The sequence below is a fragment of the Macaca mulatta genome, chromosome 13, assembly GCF_049350105.2.
Source record: "Macaca mulatta isolate MMU2019108-1 chromosome 13, T2T-MMU8v2.0, whole genome shotgun sequence".
Taxonomy (NCBI): Eukaryota; Metazoa; Chordata; class Mammalia; order Primates; family Cercopithecidae; genus Macaca; species Macaca mulatta.
Genome location: NC_133418.1, coordinates 91,470,780 through 91,494,776, shown reverse-complemented (window position 1 = coordinate 91,494,776; position 23,997 = coordinate 91,470,780). Strand labels below are relative to the sequence as shown.

The 23,997-nt window shown below is 41.3% G+C and overlaps 1 protein-coding gene across 2 annotated transcripts in view; it reads left to right on the top strand.

The window, feature by feature from the left end:
- The first annotated feature begins 599 nt into the window (after positions 1-599).
- RASGRP3 (RAS guanyl releasing protein 3) overlaps positions 600-23,997 on the top strand; it is an 87,112-nt gene continuing 63,714 nt past the window's right edge. The window contains 1 exon segment of one of the 2 annotated variants that reach the window (NM_001261700.2): positions 600-969. The gene's annotated coding sequence lies outside the window, so the exon portion shown is untranslated. 2 annotated transcript variants of the gene reach the window in all.

Here is a 23,997-nt window from a genome sequence, read left to right as displayed (position 1 = left end):
GAATTCAATGAAACATCAGGGATGGTTTGTCATGTTTGCGAGCAGCACAGAAAACGGCAGTTTGCTCCAAGTTCCCAGCACACCAAAGGGGGCAGCAGCGCGTCTGTAAAGTGCGTTGTCGACTTGGTGATAATTTCTGTTTGCATTCACACTCACTGATAATCTCAACTGTTCGAGGCAATTCAACAGATAACAATGCGGAAGTTTGGTCTAAAGCCACCTGAAATAACTTCCACGAGCTCTTCCAGCTCTTCTGATAAAGCTGCCTTTGATAGTTTTCATTAACCCCTCCCATATTTGCTCCTCAGAGTCCCTTGGCTTAGCAGCCCCAGCCTTTGAAGTCCAACCTAAGCATTCTTAGATGATGAGTGAGGGTCTGCCTTCCCCAGCACCAGCCACTTAGTCAGGCTTGTGGCTGGTCTAACAAACTGGAGCCTGGAATTCTGAGAAAACGAAACCAAACAGTTGTACTCCGGGGTTAACACAGAGTAACTTCCACCTGCTGTGTGAGTTGGTGATCCTTTCTCTTGCTGTTGGAGAGCCCCAGTGAAAACTTCAGTGAAATGAGAGGGCATGGAGCCTGCCAGTCGCCCGCCCTGCACACACACACACACGCAAACACATTTAACTTTCCACTTGCAGTGACCTGCCCTCCAGTGTGACTTATCAGCTGTTTGGCTTTTGTCACTAAAGGAAAACAAATTGTGGAATGTCCTGCTCTGCATGCTTATGAGATGGCCGAGCCAACTTAGGGGTTATGAGGTGGTTTGCAAGTGAGGAGAAGAATGATCTTCAGTTTCTGACCTCCTGGCACGGTGGCGGGCGGTATTTATCAGGAGGTACATGTGACTGGTTAAGACTCAGAGCCCCAGCCTGAAGGAAACAGCTGCTCTCGGCGTGCTCCGGCACTTGGCAGCTGGACAGGCAGAGTGCTGATGTGAAAAATACCACCACGACAAAACCACCCCAGTAAGTAACTAGAGAACTTTCCTCTCTCTCTCTCTCTTTCATTCTCTCTCCGTGTGTGTGTGTACGTGTGTGTGTTGCAAGCCACCAAAAACTTATTATTTTGATTGTGGTTTCCCTCTGGCACGATAGGAGGAGATATTTTATTTGTACCTGTTAACAGCCATTGGTGTTTTCACAGCCCTTTTTCAGAACCTGTTATTTTCGGCAATGGTATCTTGTAACTTTGAGGATGAACGGGGCATGTGGCTTCACTCCTGTCTAGGAAACAGCGAGTTTGTTTCCCAGTGTTTGGAATTTTTCTGGTCCATGGTGTTTAGGTTCAAAGCCAAGATTCAGGTTATGAAGTAGAGACTTCATTGAAGTGAGTTGATGACTAGATTTGATTTTAATCTGTTTCTACCACTGAAACCTGAAAACATACTTGTTTAAAATAACTTGTGAATTTGTTGTATGGCTGATTTGGCTTTTCCTATGCAATTTTTGAGAATATCTCATTTAACTGTGTAGAACTGTCTGCAGTATAGAAGATTGACACAATAATATTTAGATTCACATTAGAAATCATACTTAGATTTCTTGCATGGTTTCCAACTAATTGAAAGCTGTATTTTATAGCTACTTTATTTCTCCCCCAACAAGCTAATTCACCTTCATTACTTTTAAATGTTCAGTTGCCCCGGTCTTCCTTATTTTAGTGTTTTCGTGATGCTCGGGCTGTTTCTTCCTTGTTTATGACCTGGTTGGGAAAGTGCTGCCTGCAGCTGATGATTAACTCTGGGAGGCCTGGCATCCAAATTACAGAGAGGACCGGCTCTTCCTCAGGTTCATTCAGCAGTAATGGCGCTTGCTCTTGGGAGAGCAGCAAAGCAGGCACCATGCTGCAACTGAGCTGTTGTTCAGCGACTTTTGTCCTTCCTTGGTAGTCACCAGACAGAATGCTTCAGAGGAAAGGCAAAAGGGGAAAAGAGAGAGGGCAGAGCTCTAAACTGATGACGTAAACCTCTCAAAGTGACAGGTCTTTGAATCAGAGGCTGCAGGGAGATAACCAAACAGGTTCCTGTTTCTGGAGATAGCATGGACCTTGAGGAGGGCAGGTAGAGAGGGGCTGTTTTTATTTGAAGTCTCACCAAATAGTTGTTTTGCTTGTGATAAGCCTAGGACAACCTGGAGTGCGCTTGTTTCCTCGTGTGACAAATGGATTCTCAAACAGGCTCAAGTTACATGATTTTCTTTCACCCTCTGCCCCCTGCCATGAGGGGACACTATTCTCTCCCCACCTTTACCGCCCCTTGTTGTTTGTGGAGAATGGATTAAAATTGACCCAGGGCACGCCACTTCTGTGGTCGAGTTTCCCTTAACACAGTGGGTCTTGAGTACCACACCAACCAATGTTCTCTGATGGAAGCACTTTCAGATGCCTTGTCTAAACAAATGGCTAGCCTGACATTGAGAAGTTCTCCACCTTCTTTTCCTTAAAATGTAGAAGAATCCACAAAACCTAGAGTGGCCAATGAGGAAAAATAGTCCCAACGTCTTCTCTGTTCCTCGGTATGGCATTTGTGTGAGGTCCTTGGGTCAGCCGGTGGCCATGTGGTCTGTGACTTCCCTGTCTGACTGCTGGGGGAGGGGGGTCCTCCTGAGTCATTCTTTAGGGACTTTGTTCCTGGTATAGTTTCATTTCTTCCATAGGTTGATAGTGGAAGAGAACCCTCTGGTGAAACTGTGTCTCTGGAATCATCGAGCCTCCCATAATAAAATGGAAGGTCTAAATGGGAGCAGTTGAATTATCCAACTGCTATATTTTTGAGAGCCAACAGACTCTTTTGAAAAACCCATGATACCCTGACTTTTCAAAATATTAATAGCAAAATAGTAAAAAATAATGATTTTACTTGCAGATAGCACATCCATTGACTCAAAGATGTTTTGACCTGGATAGGAATGACAGAATGTGCAATTTAACTCTTTCATTTCAAAGATGAGGAAACTGTAGCAAATTTATTGAAGTCACAGTGCAGAGCCAGAAGAGACAGCTCGAGGCTTCTACGACTATTACCATAATAATTTCAATGCTAATAACAATCCCTTACATTTATTGTGCACCTACTATGCCAAATGATGTGCTAAACAAGTGTATTTATTTTCATAGTCTCCTCACAATAACTCTATATGCTATATATTATTATTCCAGTTTTATAGATAGGAAACCGAGGTTCAGAAACCCCTTAGTTACTTGACCATACGTAACACAGACAGGAGGGACACCTGGATCTGACTGTAGAACCTGTAGACATTAAAAAATAAAAGTGGAATCCCACACATTTAAATTTAAAAACTCACAACATGCAAATGAGAGTATTTCCAGCACAATATGATTACACACACAATGTGTGTTATGGCCTCTTCGAGCTCTCCATGACAGGAAGGGCTAGGTTTCCCCCTGGGACAGTCCAAGCCCAAGCTCTATAGGATCACTGGCTGGTGGCATGTTTTTCTCTTTGAAAATAGTTCAGTGACGGTCCTGATGTTGGTAAGAACAGCAACTGGGAACTTTGTTATTAACCTCCAGCACACGGCTCCCATGCCCCTTCTGGCCTTTCCCTCCATTTTTCCTGTCACTCCTTTCCTTTGGAAGACAGCCACTCCGCCCATGCCCCACCCCAAATGGCTGGCTTAGTGTTGATAAAGCTATTATCAGACCCGTTCCCTGTGCTCAGCCTGGAAGGTTGGTTGTCTGAGTAGGTTGCTGATGAATAGAAACCATGCACTCTGCCACTCTGCTCCATGTTTTTGAGCTGTGGGTGTAGGGGGTGGGTCACAGGGCAGGGGACTAGCTGGCAGGAGGGAGGGAGGAGAGGTGTGCTCTTCTCCGCTGCCTGCACCTGCCATTTACCCTGAGTCACACTTCTCTGCACACCAGTTGCATATCTAAAATTCTGGCGGTCTCATGGGTGGGCCATGAACCTGTGGATTTTCTGGGTCATCAGACATGCAGAGCCCTTAAGAAACCTGCCTCCTCCTGAATCCTTTTAAAAATGTCGCTTGCTGCCCGCATTCCTCCACTTTAGGTTAAGTGTCAAAATTAGGGTTGGAGATAATGGGAAAGAGTACCAGGTAGTACATAATCAGCAGGGGACCTTTGAATAATCAGGAGGAAAATCAAGCACAAGTATGCCATGTGTGGATATCTCTGAGAAAGTTATCAATGTTTCTGCAAGGTCATTCTGACAAGATTGCACATTTTGAAGATCAAGCTATTTATAGCATGAAAGAGGAATTTTTAATCTTTAATCCCACCTGCCTGCTGCCTCTAAAACTAAGCCCAACTCAGTAGTAGTCAGTGATGTGGTTTGCTAGGCCACAACCCCTGGGAATTGCCTCCAGTCCTTGCTAGGAATTGCTCACTTCCATAGAAATTGGCATTGTACAGGGGTGTCATATGGGTACACGTGAAGTGGACTCAGAATCACGACAGAGTCCACAGGTCATACTCTGGAGCTCGTTTGAAAGAAAATAAAATGCTTGATGCGTTTTGGGGGGCCTTTTACAATACGGAAACAAATTCTGGGATACAATGCCTATTTTATTTCTTCATTTTTGCCTGCTTATGTGTTTCTAAGACATCTGCTTCCAAAAAATTAACTTTCTTGAATCTCCCTTTCCTTTGATATTGATTTCTCACTGTCTCTGGAGTTAACAGATCCAGTGTCATATTCCCACTGCTCTATGGGATTTGAAGTCTTTGGATTTTTTTGCTGTTTCAAGTGATTATTATAGCTTCAGAATCTGTAGTGTGTAGAGTCACTGTGCTTTGATCTTTGAACACATCTTTGGTATTGAGAAGATGAACCTCTGCATTTATATATACTGGCATAAGGCACTTTCTTGCATCTTGACATAATCCCATGAAAAAGGGAGGGTATCATCACCATTGTTTTCCAAGAGGAAACAGAGGACGAGAGAAAATGAGTGACTTGTCTATGGTCATGGGAAAAGTAACTGTCCGAGCTCAACTGTATCTCCTGTCTACTGACTCCAAGTGCCAAGCTTTTTCTGTTAGTTATGCCATCTTTCAGAAAAAGACCAATTTCAACTATTTCATGACCATGCACTTACATAATCTGTGGAGTTATCTTTGGTGGTAAAAAGCTGTGTAATTTGTATTCTCTTCTGATAGGCAAAGAGTGAATGGATGACCAATTTGCGACATGCCACTCATGATATTTCCAAAGCCTATGGACATTTGACTTTGGAAACAGGGTCAGCTTAGTCGGCAGACACAGTATTTGCTTAGGGTAATTTTTTTTGTTTTTTTTCAGACGGAGTCCCACCTCTGTCGCCCAGGCTAGAGGGTAGTGGGACGATCTTGGCTCACTGCAACCTCCGCCTCCCAAGTTCAAGCGATTCTCTTGCCTCAGCCTCCTGAGTAGCTGGGACTACAGGTGTGCGCCACCACACCCAGTTAATTTTTGTATTTTTAATAGAGACAGGGTTTCACCATGTTGGCCAGGCTGGTCTCAAACTCCTGACCTCAGGTGATCCTACCCGCCTTGGCTTCCCAAAGTGCTGGGATTATAGGCGTGAGCCACTGTGCCTGGCTAGCTTAGGGTACTATTTTTAAAGGAACTTAGTGATCATTTTTCTGTCTTGAAGACTCATGTGGTCAAGTTGGAGTTATACCAACTATGGCATGATGTAACATTCAGCTTTGAGAGACAATTTGGTTGTTTCCTGTGATATGAAAACTGCAGTCTGCTCTTCAGTGTGCACTCTCCTTGCCCAACAAAACCATCAGCATTCTTGAAAGTTCTGCCTGGGTACAGCACCTTTATTCCTGTGGAGGTATAATATACTCTAAACACCATGAATAGTGTCCATTGTGATCATTTCCCTCTGCATGATTATCTGCCCACAACTGAGAGAGTCTTAAGTTGCTTGAATAATGGAGATGTTTCACTATCTGTCAGTTTCCCAATATGGCCATTCAGTTCATTGTATGACAGCATCATCCGAATGTTGGCAAGGTCATGAAAATGGCAGTTCATGTTGCCTGATGATTTTACAGTGCATGTTGTAATGGCCAGGGCTTAGAGGTAGGGGAAAAACATGTGGACAGCTTTGTGACAAGAGTCTCTATTATAGAGTTTCTTTCTAAAGTAACTTTTTCTGAGTATGAATGTGAAAGGTAGCCTTCTTCGAATTAAAAAATATCCTGAAAAACATTTAATGTCTGAGCTGACTCAAAGAGCATTTTTCTTTAGTGATTACTGTGATAATCAGAATTTTCTTCACCTTTCAAGAGGACAAAAGGGAACAACTATGATTTAAAAAAAAAGAATATGAAATAGTAAGTTGGAAGTATACCTTCCTGGATTGTAGTCTGTAGAATGTGGGGTAATAGAAACCTTGATGCCCCTATTGTAAATGGAGAATTCAACTCAATGTATAAATGATTTCTGTGGTTGTAGATATCCCATCTTTTAAGTTTCTATTTGAATAGATTGGTAATTTTATTTTCTGAAGTCTTCTCTATTTGTCAAATGCTGCCTTATCTTTGTTGGTTTAGGTGGTTTGATCTCCACCCCACAGTAGGTTCTAAGCCCCTTGGAAAGATCATTATGCCATTGATTTGCTAAAGTATTGTAAGTGTTCTCAGAGTTTCAACTCTTAATATGTTCCAAGTGCAACTTTGACGGAAAACTAATAATGTAGGGAAAATAATATGGAAAAAAATTAAATTCATATCTAATCCCAGAAGCATGTTTTAGCCACTATTTATTTATTTATTTATTTATTTTTATTTTTTGAGACAGATTCTCACTCTGTCACCCAGGCGGGAGTGTAGTGGCACAATCTCAGCTCACTGCCACCTCCATTTCCCAGGTTCAAGCGATTCTCCTGCCTCAGCCTCCTGAGTAGCTGCCACTATAGGCACGTACCACCACGCCTGGCTAATTTTTGTATTTTTAGTAGAGACGGGGTTTTGCCATGTTGACCAGGCTGGTCTTGAATTCCTGACGTCAAGTGATCCGCCTGCCTCGGCCTCCCAAAGTGCTGGGATTACAGGTGTGAGCCACTGTGCCTGGCCTAGTCACTACTTTTCTATTGTTGAATCATTTCAAAAATCACAGACAACTGCATTTGATTGTGTGTATGCAGTTTTAATTGCTTGTCCTTTTCCCATTTGGGGTGTTTGTACTATGCTAGAGACCTTAATAGTTAATGAATTGACCAAAAGGAGTAGTGACAAGCTATGGAAGAACTCAGGCAAAGAGGTGATCAATCTGTGATGGAATCAGACTCCATTAAAAAAAAAAATTTTGGCTTAGTCACTTCTCTGTTTTGTTTTGAGAAAGTAAAAATTTCCCCTCCATCCAGCAGTTCAAATTTGGCTGAACCAAGTTTCTTTGGAGTCTTTTACATAAATGAACTTTGGGAAGACACCAGGAGGAATTCTTTCCTAGGAATGTGCACAGGTGGGTTGGTGTTACAGAACTCCCTAGACCTGGAATGAAAGGAGTAAAGAAGAAATGTCCTTTTCTGGCCACACTCTAACAACTGACTATCGGGGATGAATCTCTTCAAGTCTCAAGTTAATATAGATTTCTGGAGCTCATAAACTACTCAAGAATTTTTAAACAGTTTTAAATAAGAATTGGGTATAATCTCCATATTTGGTTCTGGAAAACTCATACCATGAGTTCAATTTGACTGAACTTTGAATTCTGCTCAGCTTTCAGTTCTGTTTTTTAAAAGTAGAAAGTATTCCATTTATGCATGGAATGCTTGCCGTTCAAAATCGTCTGAGTTGACAGGATGTTTTAGAGATCATTATTTTTTGATGGCAAGGACAGTGCACAGTCTGAATGGTGGTGCTGGAGATTTCTCTGTAATCCATTTCTCTCCCCAGTCACTCTTGATTCTGAAATGAATTCCTGTCTTTCTACTTTCCTTCTCTTGTAGGCATTTAAATTGTGTCTGCTATTGAGAGAGGAAATAAAGAAACATTTATTTTCACATCACTCAGAGGTAGACAGCATTAGCACTCTTGTAGAAGAGAAAAATAAGTTTTAGAGAAGTCATATACTTTGTAGAAGGTCACAAGTCAGTGAGTAAGAGTCTAGTCCTACTCTGCCTGGAAACAAAGTAGGTGCCTTTTTCATCCAATCACATTGTCTCTCACTGTGTCTATGTTAAAGCTGATACCCTCGGCTCGGCCGGGTGCAGTGGCTCACGCCTGTAATCCCAGCACTTTGGAAGGCTGAGGCGGGCGGATCACCTGAGGTCGGGAGTTTGAGACCAGCCTGACCAACAAGGAGAAACCCCATCTCTACTAAAAATACAAAATTAGCCAGGTGTGGTGGTGCATGCCTATAATCCCAGCTACTAGGAGGCTGAGGCAGGAGAATCGCTTGAACCCGGGAGGTAGAGGTTGCGATGAGCCGAGATTGTGCCATTGCACTCTAGCCTGGGCAACGAGAGTGAAACTCCATCTCAAAACAATAACAACAACAACAACAAAACTCTATGAAAAGGGAAACCATTCTGTGGAGTTGGGATTCTGCTGTCCTTGTCAATTGATATTATGATGTCAATTGATATTATGTCATGTCATGCCTATTACATACCCATTTATATTAGAAGGATGCTGTAGGACAAAGAAATATCCCTGGACTCTGGATTTGTAATTGCACCCTGCAGTCTCTTTTTAGCTTCTACCCAGAACACATTCAGTTTTTATTATTGAGGTGTTCTCTCAACTGTGCTGCTCTGTATCTTTGGCAGGGTGCTACTGCAGAGTTAAGCCTTTGGCAACACTCAAAAATCATTATACTATCTCAGATGGTGACAGGTATGGAAAAGATCTTGACTGTTGGACTAGCTGATTAACTAGCAGTGACAGTTTGCTTTAAAATGTATTTGGTTTTTACGAGAAGTGACATAATATTGGCACCAAGAGGGACAATCATATTCATTCCCATGAAATGTTTCTTGGGGCCATGATTACAGATAGATAAAAGGGCCAAGCAGACCTTGAAGCAGAACCAGTGTAAAACATCTCATGCATTTTAATTCTTTATGTTTTTAGAAGGAATATTGCTTTCAACCTCTCTTTGGAATTTGCGGGAACTTTGGTTGACTTAAGCCAATGATGGTGGATTTATTATGTAAGAATTGAAGGTTTGTCTTTTTCAGCTACAAAGATGACTGAGACATGTGTCATGCATAAAATTCTGCAACTATTTGGAATACCATCTCACATCTAACTTGTGGATGAGAGGCTAATATATTTGGGAAATTGTTTTGAGCTTTAATCACCAGTTTTAGAAATTTTCCTCAACCAAACTTCAGGAAATACAGTCTAGTAGAATCCAGGATTTACATTTAGGTAACAAAAGTAAGGGACAAAATCCAGAATATATTTTCATACAAGATGATTCACTTGGTATTTCTTTTTTTTTTTAAATTTTTTTTTGAGAGACAGAATCTCACTCTGTCACCTAGTCTGGGATATAGTGGCACAATCTTGGCTCACTGCTACCTCTGCCTCCTAGTTCAAGTGATTCTCCTGCCTCCGCCTCCTGAGTAACTGGGATTACAGGTGCCCACCACCACACCCAGCTAATTTTTGTATTTTGTTTTAGTAGAGATGGGGTTTTGCCATGTTGGCCAGGCTGGTCTTGAACTCCTGACCTCCTGACCTCAAGTGATCTGCCTGCCTTGGCCTCCCAAAGTGTTGAGATTACAGGCGTGAGCCACTGCACCTGGCCTCACTTGGTATTTCTAAGCATATGCTTTTGTGCTGCATATTGCACAAACATGAAGAATACAGAATTTATCCCATAGGATTTTACTGTTTAGTTAAATAGATCAATATTTTTAAAAGGTAACAATAATCAGCTTACAATACATAAACGTATTTCTGTAAAAGCGGATGTTTCCAAAATGTTCTGTGGGAATTCAGAGAGAGGAGATAATTAACTGTATCAGGATGAATCAGGGATGATTCTCTCGGGTTGGTGACATTTAAGCTGGGTATAAAAGGATCAAAAGTCATTGTTCAAGAAGAAAAAGACTATATTTGAAAGAGTGTGTTCCAGAAATAACATGTAACTTGATAGAGCTGAGTCATAGAGTAGTACATGGTGGAGGATGGAGGGGAGAAAAGGAGCAAAGATAAGGTGGTTCCAGGTGGTTAACAGTAGTGTTTGCCCTTCTGAAACGTATCAGTATTTTCAAGAACTGTTTAGAGTTAAAAGAATTCTTTTATTACGGCACATTTCAACCATATATAAAAATAGACAAAATAGTATAATTAACCCCCATTTATTATCTAACTTTAACAATTTTCAATTCATGGTCATTCTTATTTAATTTATATCCCTACTGATGCTCTCCTCTTCCCATATTAGCTTTGAAGTAAATCCCAGATATTTCATCATTCCATCTGTAAATATTTTAGTATGTGTTTCTAAAAGATAAGTTCTCTTAAAAAGTTCACAATGTCATTCAGACATCCAAAATAATTAATAATAATTCTTAACTATTATTGTAGTTTGTCAAGTAGAGGGATGACATGAGTACATTTACATTCTGGAAAAAAATCTCTGAAGGCAATAAGGAGGACAGATCAGAGAAAGAAAAATACCAAAGACCAAAAGAAGACTCCAAAGATAGGTTTGAACCAAGACAATGATAATAGAGAGGATGGAAGAATTTTCAAAATGTTTAAAAGGTAAAGTTGATAGTTCTTGAGATTAATTGTATTTGGGTATGCAGAAAAGGAGGGAGTTAAAGAAGTTTTGGAGGTTTTAATTTGAATAATCAGCATATGAACATGCCATTAGCCTTATAGGGAAAGGATTCCTTGAAAAGCAGTTAGCCTGGTTCAGCATTATACAGAGACTATAGGAAACAAATAAAAAAATATCTTCCTACTACCCTCAAACAAAACTTTGAGATTTTCACCTGTAGTCCTAGCTACTTGGAAGGCTGAGGCAGGAGGATTGCTGGAGCCCAGAAGTTTGAAGCCAGTTTGGGTGACATAGTGAGACCCCATCTCAAGAAAACAACAACAGAACTTTGAGACTCAGAGCATTTAGAATAATTCTGATTGCTCCACCTTAAGAAAGCCATTAAAGCCAGCCATGGTGGCTCATGCTTGTAATTCTAGTGCTTTGAGAGGCTGAAGCAGGAGGATCACTTGAGCTCCTGAATTTGAGAACAACCCAGGCAACATAGTTGCAGACAGCAGTACACTTCATTCCTAAACATTTTATCATGTATATGTGTATATTACCAACTATAGTTTGTTATTGCAGAATTTATACTTTACACAAGAGAGATTAAACTTATACATTTATTTTCTCAATGGGAAAAGCCGTGATTCAAGAAAGATTAACACAATTCATAGTTGATTTTTACTTGATTATTTATGAAAGCAAGAAACTGAGAATCTCTTGATTTTCAAAAGTTGTTGCCATACAGAGCAGCCACATTCTACTACAAAACAGCCTTTGAGTAACTATCAAGTATTGTCCTGGCAAAACACGTTCCTCTCAATAAATGTTAGTTGAATTTGAATGTAAAGAAACTGACACCTAAAAATGCAAGCTTTTTGCCAGTAACTGACAGATTTTGTACTAGAACAAATTACTTCTAATAGTTTCTCATTGAGCATCACTCCTTACCTCTGACAACTCTGAATAGTAATAATAGAACACAGAAGATGCTTTATTAGTAAAAAGGTAATGCCTTCTATATCAAGTCATTGTGAGATTGCTCAAGGCTCAATGGGACCGAGGAGTTGGGCCGTTGGAAAGGGGGTAAAATTCTCTGACAAGAAATAACTCTCTATACACAATGGAAGAAAAAATGCCTGTGTTCACATTTACCCGCTGACTTCCTCCAGAAGAGGATTAAAGCAGCTTATGACAAAAAGCAAAAATAAAACACAACTGAAAATGATTAACACAGGAATAAAACAAGGGCCAAAATCCGCCAGTTAGTCAGGCGGGGGGATCCATTTGGACCTAGAAAGCTTTAAAATGTTCTCAATTATGTCAAATTCTGACATGTTAAATCTTGCTGATTGGTTCAAGAATTAAAAATCAAGTTGAAATGATGTCTAAAAGACATGTTCATTTAAATGTTTTTTGTTGATGAAGACATCGAGTATTCATATGGAAACTGAAAAACTCAGTCAAACAGCCAGGCATTTGCCTACACAAGAAACAGACATTCTGATACTAGAAAAGATTTTAGGGGTTTGATTAACTTTTTTTGGTTTCCATTTTGATGTTATGGCATCAGTCTATATCAGTGGTTCTCAACTGAGAGTGATTTTGCCTTCCAAAGGACATTTGGCAATGTCTTGGGACATTTTTGGTAGTCTCCACTGGGAGTGGCGGTGGAGTATTACTGGCATCTAGTAAGTAGAGACCAAGGATGCTGCTAAACATCCCAAAATGCTCATGACAGCCCTGCATGACAATGAATTATCCAACCAAATATGTCAATAGTACCAAGGTTGAGAAATCCCGATCTATGTGAAACAATTAAAAATCTCACTCAAACACTCCTTCAAAGACACTTTAGATGAGTTACATGCAACATTTTTGCTTGTCTGCTGCTGAGCAGTAAGTGGAGATGGCCTAATACACTTGCAGAAATACTGCTGCATCGGCGTCAGGGTGGAAATGAGATGTCAAATGGCCAGTCCTTCAGAATGAAAAGCCACGTTGAGTGGTTCACAACACAGGCTGACAGCACTCTTTGGTGTCCAAAAGATCAAATGTTGGCAGGCAAGGATACTGATATTTAGCCAGCAGGAAAATATTCAAAGCAATGAGGGACACATTGTTGTTTCTGGTTTTTTTTTGTTTTTGTTTTTGTTTTTGTTTTGTTTTTGCGACCTCTGACTCTGTTACCCAGGCTGGAGTGCAGTGGTGCAATCTTGGCTCACTGTAACCTCTGCCTCCCAAGTACCTGGGACTACAGGCAGGCACCACCACACCTGACTAATTTTTGTTATCATTTGTAAAGAAGGGGGTTTCACAATGTTGGCCAGGCTGCTCTTGAACTTGTGAGCTCAAGCACTCCTCCTGCCTCAGCCTCCCAAAGTGCTGGGATTACAGGTGTGAGCCACTGCTCCCAGCTGACACATTGCTGATTAGGACAGAACAAAGGATCTTTAGGTCATAAGTCATGGGACAGTTGATCCTGGGACTTGGGAGGTTCATTTCTCTGTTTCTGGCTTTTTTCATCTTCAAAAACTCAGGAAAAGAGAACTGAAGGCATCAGAGCAGGCTGATCTGATACACCCTTGCTGCCAATCTGATGACTATATATCTCTGATTTGTGAGATTCTTTCTCATGTTCCCCTTACTAACTATTAGCCATGTTTGTAACCACGTTCTTTTTCTTCCTTCTTTCATATTGTAACTGGAACCCATCCGCTTCCCTTTGGTTATCTTCTCTTCCTTCTGAGTTTTCAGCTTCCTCTGCTAGATTCTCCTCATCAGTGCATAGGTGTGCTTCAGTAACTCTCATCTTATAAAAATATCCTTTGCTTGCCACAACCTCTGCCAAATTCTCTTCACTGCAATTCTAAACAAACTTGTTGCGCTCATATTCTACACACGTTATCTTTGTTTCTTTGCTTCTCATTTACTCTCGCACTCACACCAACTTAGCCTCTGCCCACAGTTCTGTAAAACTACCTTTGTCAGGGTCACCAGTGACCTTCTTGTATTAAATTTTTAAAAAGCAGATAATTTCCCCTTCTCCTCTTATTTAACTTCGCAGTAGCATTCAACATGATTGACAGCTTCAGCTTCCATTCTATCCCTGGCCTCATGGCACAGCGTGCTTTTAAGTTTTCCTTCTCTTTCTCTGACAGGAGCTCCTCAAGATGCTTTGCTGCTTCTCCTCCCCTCTCTGACCTCTACATGTTGCAAAGCCCAAGGCTTAAGAGTGGGTCCTCTAGTCCTGCCTCTTCATACTTGCTCCCTGAGCAATCTGAACCATTGCCATGGCGCTAAATGCTGCTCACCTGGTGATAACTCCCAATTGTAAATTCCATCTCAGATCTTTCCCTGGAGTTCCAATTTGTATATGTAACTGCAACTCAAGATTCACACATAGTTTCTCACCTGGCCTGTTTAATTCACTGCTGGATACCCAGGCCCTGGCATAATGTCTGGAAGGTAGAGATATATTTGTTTAGCCAGCAAAGAATGATTTGGATAGCTTTGGATACTGGGCCTAAAACAGACACATTGTTTTTTTCTGTGACAGGGTAAGAGTTAGCTGCTTTTGTTGTCAGAGTTACACTTTTATTATATTAAAAGATAACACTTAGACTAGGCAGGTGGTTCATACCTGTAATCCCAGAGCTTTGGGAGGCCGAGGCAGGTGGATTGCGTGAGGCCAGGAGCTTGAGACCAGCCTGGCCAACATGGGGAAACCTCATCTCTACTAAAAATACAAAAATTAACTGGGCGTGGTGGTGCATTGCCTATAGTCTCAGCTATTTGGGGGGCTGAGGCAGGAGACTCACTTGAACCTGGGAGGCAGAGGTTGCAGTGAGCCGAGATCGTGCCACTCTACTCCAGCCTGGGCAACAGAGCGAGACTCTGTCTCAAAAAAAATAAAAATAAAAAAAGTAACACTTAAGTGTCACCCAGAACAAAAAAGAAACAAGATACTATTTAATAACTGCTTATTGGTTGACGGGTAGATTGATTAATCAATTGGAAATGTATTAATACTTAATCTTTTTGTATTCCAACTTATTTATTCATAACATAGAAATAATGCTATTACTTGCCAAAGCATTTTAAAGGACAAAGGTAATTGCTTTTTAATATCCTGTGGAGAAAGACACTAACTACATACAGAATTGCACACAAGATGGTGTAGAGATCGCATGCATTATCAATTTCCTTAGTCTGAGGACTACATTGCATTTGCGTCCGAACTCCTGTTGTTTGTGAGCCAACAAAATATCAACAGTCCTCATTGTTATAAGTCTTATTTGAAAGCTACCATTGGATAGTGTTTTTGTGATGTGGCTAGAATTATATAATTGTTTATGCAGCCTTGTAGCCATCTCTTAGCTGCCCTGCACTGAGAGGTGCCAGGTGAGGATGGTGGACAGCACAGCACAGTAGCCCCTGGCTGAGGCCTAGGCTAGAGCACAATGGACTTTCTGGCATCTGGCCAAGGTGCTGAAGGGTAACGGGGGTGAACAAAGTGGAGAAGGAGGCAACTTCATGGGCAGGAGTCAGGAGTAGTAGATCTAGACCTGGACAGGATCATAGGTACTTCTGCGAAAGAGAAAACCTGTTTTCAGAATTGAATGTTCAGTCTGAGGTTGCTCATGGAATCTTGGGAGGAGATGAAAACTTCAGTATCTTAAATTTTTGTGACTCCAAACAGCTGATGGTGAGAATCAGGAGGTGAAGTTATTTTTCCTCCCCTTTTGCATTGGGCAAGTTCATTTGCTTTAAGGTAATAAAAAATAACATTGAGTGGTAGAACCTCAAGAATACTGATTTCCCTTTGTCTTCTTCAGAAATCCTCTGGGGCAATTGGCCTTTGTGTGTTTGAGTAGAGATTATGAAACTTTTATTACAGACCCCCTTCGAGCCCCCAAGGAAGGCTATGGGCCTTTACCCTAGAAAGAAGCCCATGGACACAAATACACAAAATTCTGTGTATGATTTCAGGGTTGTACAGATCTCCGATCGTTGGTTGGCAGCCTAGATGTGGACTGAATTTTGTGCCCCCAGCATCCACATGTTAAAGCTCTAACCCCCAGTGTGACTGTATTTGAAGAAGAGCCTATAAGGAGGTAATTACAGTTAAACAAAGTCACAAGAGTGGGGCTGTAATCTCTGATAGGGCTGGTGTCCTTATAAGAGGAAGGGACACCAGACTTCTCTCCCTCTGCCATGTGAGAATACAGGAAGAAGGTGGCCATCTGCAAGCCAGAAAGAGAGTCCTCACCAGGGGCTTCTCAGCCTCCAGAGCTATGAGAAATAAATTTCTGTTGTTTAAGCCATCCAGTCTATGGGTTTTTGTTATACCAGCTTGGGCTAAGACAGGTCTCTATCCTGGAAGCTGCCCTGGCCTGTAATGTAGCTGTGCTCACGCTTACCGATCCATGGAGGGACCAGGATGGGGAGGGGAACGTTCCAGTGAGCGAATGTTCTGGGGAGGTGTATGAGAGCCTTGGTACACCGAAGCAGGTCAGCCAGTAGTATCACACCTGGCTCGCTCTGCCCAGGCTTCATGAGTCCGCAGTGACAGGGTGAAGTATGAAGGTCACCCAGAAGGATGATGTGCCATCATGCTGAGTGTGTACCTCTTCTTTAGGTGTTCATTTCACTGGGCTGGTTGTCTACTAGAACCAAGGGGCCTCTTTGAATTTCCTTTTAAGCATTTAATAAGAGGCATGCATCCTCCTAGACACAATCATCCGTTTAGTAAAGTAGGCAAGTATCTCCGCACGGCTAAGATTGGAGCCACCTGAGCCCTAAACAACTGATATGTGGGAAGCATTTGCTCCAGACAAATCCACTTACCCCATCCCTATCCCTCTTGAGAAAGCTGCCATTGTCTGATGTGGGTAGAATTTGGGGACAACGACAGTGAGAGCTGCGGTATGCAGACTAGCTGGTCCAACACCTGGGAGAGCAGGGGCAGAGTCCCTACTGGTGCTGTCAGAGTGAGTTTGGACTGTGCAGAGGAGCACTTGAAAGTCTTTTCTGGAATAGTTAAAAAGAGAAGCCAAGGTTTGAGTGGCTAAAAGAAACCAGAAAAATCTGTGGGATTCAATGTGATAGGAGTAAATGAACAGTGTCAGGACCCAAGTGTTGGAGCCAGAGAACCAATGGTTTGTGCCAAGACCCATTTAGAGTTCCCAGACTCCACCTTCTCAAGCTCACCTCTACCAAGTCACCTTCACCCATCTCACAGACATCCAGACCTGCTTCAGATGCCCGGCACCCAACAGCCAGGGATTAGAGCTTTTTATTGAAATCCCTGCTATTGTTTTAGACCAGACTGCTGACTTTAAAAAAAAAGGCTTTGACTAGGAGAGATGACCGCAATAATCTTTACAAAATTAAAAAAAATAGGTTCCCTTGAAATCAGACCAGTGAGCAGAAATTCCATGACTGATGATAGCATAGAGCTGTTTCATTTCTCCATATCAAAATGGCCAAAGGGTGACTTTGTGTCAGAAAACCCAGATGTTTTTAAAGCAAGTGCATTAGTTCAAAATCAGCCTACTGCCTTATATACTTTTTATGTCTTAGAGGCCTCAGTATGAATCTGGATTCTATAGAAGTTCACTATGATGGAATATTTTCCTTTCTTTCATGAACTCACCATTTACAACTTAGGCAAATCACCTTATCATTTTGGCCTTGGGGCTCTCCTTTATAGCATGAGGTAGTTAAACTGGCAACTAAGTAAAAAATCCCCTTAAAAAGTGGGAATATTCCGTGTCGCCTACTAGCACAACTTCTTTCTCTATTGGAGCTACGGTTTTCTCTGTGTAGACTAAAAACACTATCAGAAGACGTGAATGACCAAGATGATGAAACCAGGTGCTTAGACACCAAGGCTCACAGCTGCACTGACCAGTAAATAACCCTTCCCTGGTTTCTGGTTTTTCTTTTTAGAGTAACAAACAACAACAAAAGTAGAGTACCAGTTCAACTTGTATAGTCTCTAATTATACAAGTGACTCATTCTAAGGGCTAGAAATTATCCTACAGGAAATTATCCTGAAGGGTCTACAGTGATGAATATCTATGATTTCCTTGAGTCTGACATGGAAAAGTAGTTTGTAGTCAACAAATCCAGTTTGTAGTTTGTAGTCAACAAATCCAAACCGACCTGGAGAGGAAGTGGGAGAGAGTGAAACTATATACTCACTATAGTGTGTGGAATCTGAAAATGTTTGCCTCTAAGCAGGAACAGGTACATATTTTTTTTTCAGGTAGCCCAATGTACATTCTAGTTTCTCTAAATGTTTACAAAGTAAAGTACTGAGGGGGCATTGGCACCCAGTCCCCTGCTCTTTAGAAAACATTAATGACTGCCTATTTTGCTGATTATGATAACTTTTTCTATTAATATAAAAGAATAAACCAGAAATCTGAGGAAACTCTACAACTTGAAGGCAATCTAGACATGTAGAGGATATTACAAGTGGAAATAAATAACAAAAAAAAAAATTAGAATAACCAAGCTTGACAAATGCTGCAGAAATCTCCGAATTTACTTTCTTGTTCAGGCAAGAGGTGAAATTTGTCTTGCAATTTGAAATTACGTTTTGAGTAAACATATGTCAGAAGGCTTAAGTAAGCGTAGTAACTGTCTTGTCATTCTTCCTTGTCCAGTCCACAAACAGTAACATTCCAAAGATCTGCACTTTGAAAGATCCTCCTTAGCTTTTGCATCTGTGGTGTCAGTAGGCAGCCCAGTGAGCCTGAGCTAGCACTTGTAAGTGCAGATGTCTACGGCGGCAATCCCTAACTTTTTGGCACAAGAGACTGATTTTGTGGAAGACTATTTTTTGATGGATGGGGCAGGCGGTAGGGGTTGGGAAGATGGTTTGGGGATGAAACTGTTCCACCTCAGATCATCAGGCAGTAATTAGAGTTTCATAAGGAGCACACAGCCTAGATCCCTTGTATGTGTAGTTCACAGTAGGGTTTGAGGTCCTTTGAGAATCTAATGCCGCAGCTCATCTGATAGGAGGGAGGGCTCAGGCAGTAATATTCCCTCACCCGCATTTACCTCCTGCCATGCAGCCCGGTTCCTAACAGGCCATGGACCACGCCATGGCCCAGGGGTTGGGGACCCCTGGTTTACAGGACCAGGAAGATATTATAATGATGTAATGAGTGAAACTAATTAGGAATAAGAAAAATTCTGGACAAGACATGGTGCCTCATGCTCGTAATCCCAGCACTTTGGGAGGCTGAGGCAGAAGGATTGCTTGAGCCCAGAAATTTGAGACCAGTCTGGGAAACATAATGAGACCTCATCTCTTAAAAAAAGAAAACAATTATTTCTGTTTGGAACAAGTGATAGTTCACTTTCCTCTTAAATCTACTAAAAGAGAAAAGGCACTTAATGGGATGGTAAATGGTAATGTCACTTGGTCTCAATTTGGGGAGACAGCAGAAGGTAGGAGGGACTTTGGGGAACTGGGAGTCAGTCAGTTGCTGCTCAGCTCCATCCAAATGTCGCCTCATGGAGATGCAGCCCTAAAATTAGCAGAACCAGTTTTTCCACAAGAATCTAGAAAACTGGATTTTTAAAGTAAAGGTTCAGATTTGTAAATTTTCACAATTAATTCAAAATTTTTGAAACTCTGGGAGAGCCAATCCTGTATGGGCCTAACAAAAAACATACATCTAAGGGCTAAATCTGTTTATAACCTGTAGATGCTGAGTGAGGTGGAACTTATTAGCTTGCACCATCTTCGATTTGGAGAAAGTACAAAGATTCGTGGTTCATTATTTGTATGTCTTTAAATAGGCTTTATCAGATAAAGAGAAAAAAGTTTAAAAAGCAAGGCATTTGAGGACAATGTTTATAGCGTGTGGACAGGAACTCTGCTCTTGCATTTCATTCCTGAAGCATCAGAGCCAGAGTTCTTGGGTTAATATGGAATGCGTGATTTTTTTAGGATCCATAGCACATTGAAGTGAGATATTGCTGATGTCAGGCTTATGGCATCTGTAGTCATCTTGCTGTGAATATGGTCCTTAATAAACAATTCATTAGAATGATTCAGATAGGGCCTATGTTACAACAAAGATATGGAGATCTGGATATATCTAGATGACATGAGGAATTTTCTAGTTGTCAAAAAATAAATGTTTGGGCTGGGCACAGTGGCTCACACCTGTAATCCCAGCACTTTGAGAGGCTGAGGTGGGTGGTTCACTTGAGGTCAGGAGTTTAAGACCAGCCTGGACAACATGGTGAAACCCTGTCTCTACCAAAAAATACAAAAATTAGCAAGGTGTGGAGGCGTATGCTTGTAGTCCCAGCTACTCAGGGGGCTGAGATGGGAGAATCACTTGAATCCAGGAGGCAGAGGTTGCAGTGAGCCAAGATTGCACCATTTCGCTCTAGCCTGGGTGACAGAGTGAGACCCTATCTCAAAAACAAAACAAAACAAACAAAAAAACAAACCTGTACTCCCATCACATTGCTTTAGATGCATGAAAGCGATACGTTTTGGGTCTTGAGTATTTCTTGACATTTCAAGTGTAGATACAGCTTTAGATATTTCAGCATTTTTTTCCTACTCATTGATTTTTTAATGGTAACTTTTTTCTTTTTCTCCCAATTCAAGTACGTAGTAATAAGTTACTGTCAGATTTGTACATTTTAATTTGTATTTTTGTTTCAATAAATAATAAAATAGTTTGTGTTACATTTAGTATTAGAGAAGTATCTTTTTACCTAAATGCTTGGTGAATACTTTCAAGTTTTGCATGATTAATAGTTAAAGGGTGCTACGATAATCAAATAAATATATATATGCCCCATTTCCTGACCTAGAGATTAGAAACAAAGTTTGAAAAGAAGCCAGTAGAAATGAGATATTGTGGTGAGATAAAGATTGGCAAGGGTCTAAAATTGTGAACTTGCAGACTTGTGAAATCCCCACAAATTACCACAGAAGCTGATGAGGTTCTCTTTTTAATTTTAGTCCTAGCGTGGTTTCACTTACTATTTCAACTCTTCAGCATCCTTATTATGACTAGTAGATCTGTTAGCAAAACTTCTGGTGGAAATGTTTTTGTGTACTATCCACTCCCCCAAATTGTTTTAGGGACATTAATAACATGACATGCATTTATTTTCATTCCACAGAAGAATAAATGCAATCTCCAGATTTGGATCACATTCAAGATTCATTGGTCTATGACTGACATTTCTAAATGTATCTACTGAAATCTCCTGCTCTTTAACCTCTTTGTGGGAAGATATGTGTCTTTGTATGCCCTTGAGTACTTTCTGTGTGTGCTTAATAAATACCTCTTAAAAATTAGATAGTAAATTGATCAATAAAGATATCATTGAATGGTTTGGGTGGTATGCCCAGAGATAGCTAATTTTAACCTACCAAAATAATGAATAATACAGAGTAAGAAGCATATTATAGAATTTTCATTTAAGAAAATACAGATTAAGTCATAGCAGAAATGGGATTTAAAACTAGTTCTCATTTCGTGACACAAATTTCTAGCCTACACTGCCTTTTCCCCCTTCCTTTCTCCAGTCCTTCTTTCCTCTCTTCCTTCCTTCTTTCCTTCCTTTCTTTGCAAAATGGGTATATGTAAGTAATATATATGTGGCTTATGAATTTGAGAGGAGTGACAGAAATAGGAATCATTGCATCCCTAGGTAGAGGGCAGCTTTTGGTCCCTTACCAAGATAATAATAACAGCAGCTAACACTCATTGAAGGCTTACCATGTGCCAGTTAATAAGCACTTTATCTATTATTAACTTATTTAGTTCTCATATCAACTCTACAACACAGACATCAGTATTATTCTATCATAGAGATAAAGATACAGACACACAGTAAATTAAATAACTTGCCCCCAAACCACACAGTTAGAAAGTTCAAGAGTTGAATTTGATCCCAGTGGTCTGGCTGTAGAGTCCAGGCTCTTAACCTAGTTCTAAACTAGTTCTCATTTCATGACAGAAGAACTCATTAAAGAACGAGTACAATGTGTAAGGCCCGCAAGGAAGGGCTATGGTGAGTTATGTCACATGGGCTCTCACAGAAGCTTTAGTTATGATGTTCAGAACATGATAGTCCCTCTCTCCTTCAAAATGAATTTTTTTTTTTTTTTTTTTTTTTTTTGAGGCAGTGTCTCACCGTGTCGCCCAGGCTGGAGTGCAATGGCACGATCTTGGCTCATTGTAACTTCTGCCTTCCAGGTTCAAGCGATTCTCCTGCCTCAGTCTCCTGAGTAGCTGGGATTACAGGCATGCGCCATCACGCCCAGCTTATTTTGTATTTTTAGTACAGACAGAGTTTCACCACATTGGTCAGGCTGGTCTCAAACTCCTGACCTCGTGATCCGCCTGCCTCAGCCTCCCAAAGTGCTGGGATTACAGGCGCGAGCCACCGTGCCTGGCCCAAAATGGTTTTGAGTGAAAGAATGAACAAATATATGCTTTAATCCCAACTTGAAGACCTCACCATCCTGTGAGCATTCCTGCTTTTCCGTGCCTCCCTGCCTTCTTCAGTGCCATTTTCTCTGTGTGCAGCGTTCTCCTTCTGCTCTCTGCCCAGTGCATCCCTGCTTGTGTGGCTAGGCACAGCTCGGTTCCGTGAGTCACCTTGTTTTTACCTCTCTCACAACTCTTTCATAATGCCCTGGATCGTAACTTCTGTCCATGTGTGCCCCCTCTCTAGATCCTCAAGCCTCCGAGATCACATTCTGTGCCTGACATACACGTGTACCTCTGCCATGGTGTTAATCACAGTGTCTGGCACAGAAATAAGTGTTTATTCAACAGACAAGAAAGTGACTGGAGAAGTATTCACTGTAATTTTATTCTCTTTAACAATCTGTAATACTAAAAATTGGAAAGCATATCTTGAAATTGCATTATGGGCCTGTTAATATAAAAGGAATAAACATATTCAATAATAAAACATCAAGATAAGAATAAGGTTAGGCTCATCTCCAACCCCCTCCCATTTCTGACCTCTGTTCCCCTCCTAAGATTCCTCCTAGCCCTATACTGAACAGTGAGTCCCTCCCTAAGGCAAACCACCTATCTCCCTGGCCTTGTCCAGACATCTAATCCTCACTCTATATAGTGATTGAAACCCCAGTTTTTGGCCAGGCGTGGTGGCTCAATCTCAGCACTTTGGGAGGCCGAGGTGGGTGGATTGCCTGAGCTCAGGAGTTCGAGACCAGCCTGGGCAACATGGTGAAACCCCATCTCTACCAAAAATACAAAAATTAGCTGGGTGTGGTGGTGCGCACGTGTGGTCCCAGCCACTCGAAAGGTGATGAGGTGGGAGAATTGCTTGAACCCAGGAGGTGGAGGTTGCAGTGTGCCAAGATCACGCCACTGCACTCCAGCCTGGGCAGTGGAGTGAGACCCTGTCTCAAAACAAAACAAAACAAAAACCCGTTTTTGGTCTCTCAATGCACAATGTTAATTTAGTAGCAAAATCTCGGCATTTAAAAACTCTGAAATATTTACATAAATGATTTGACCCAAATCACTTGTAAGGGTCAACTGATTTGGGTCAAATCACCTATGCCTTGAGCTATACTCAGAGAATTACATGCCGCATTAAAATATCAAATCCAAAAAAAAAAAAAAGAGAAGATAAGATTAGAGAAGAAAATTAAAGAAACCAATTTGAAGTTTAGAGACCATGTCAGAAGAATATGATGGCAGAGAAAGGTAGTCCTATAAAGATATCAGGCATACTTCTGGGCTAGGGGCTAGAAAAAATACAGTTTTGTTCTTAAGCCGGTGGAGAGACCAACAGAACCATTCAGTAACATAAATTTTACAAAGCTAAAGGAAGTCAGTATGCTGAGTGCCAAAATCTACCTGGAAGGGTGAGGAGGGAGGAGGAGATTTCTGGAAAAGTGAGTAGGGGATTGCCAAGCGTAAGTATTGGGAGAGGAGAGACATTCAGAAGAATAAAGAAACAATGTGTGCAAAGCATGGGGTCTGTGAAACCGGAGCTCCCTTTCACAGCAGTATCACGTGTGCTGGAGTAAAGAGAGGAAAGAGGAAGGAGGGAATGCAGGGGCAGGCTTTGTATGCCGTGGAAAGGACTTTCTATTTGTGTAAGACCACAGGAAACTGTGGAAGAATTTTGGAGAGAGGAGTTCCGCAATCACTCTGATAATTTGGAAAGATTGATTTGGCCCCAGGAGAGAGGGGAGATAAACAGGAAGTGAGAACCCATCTGGAAGTCTGAGGAGTGACACAT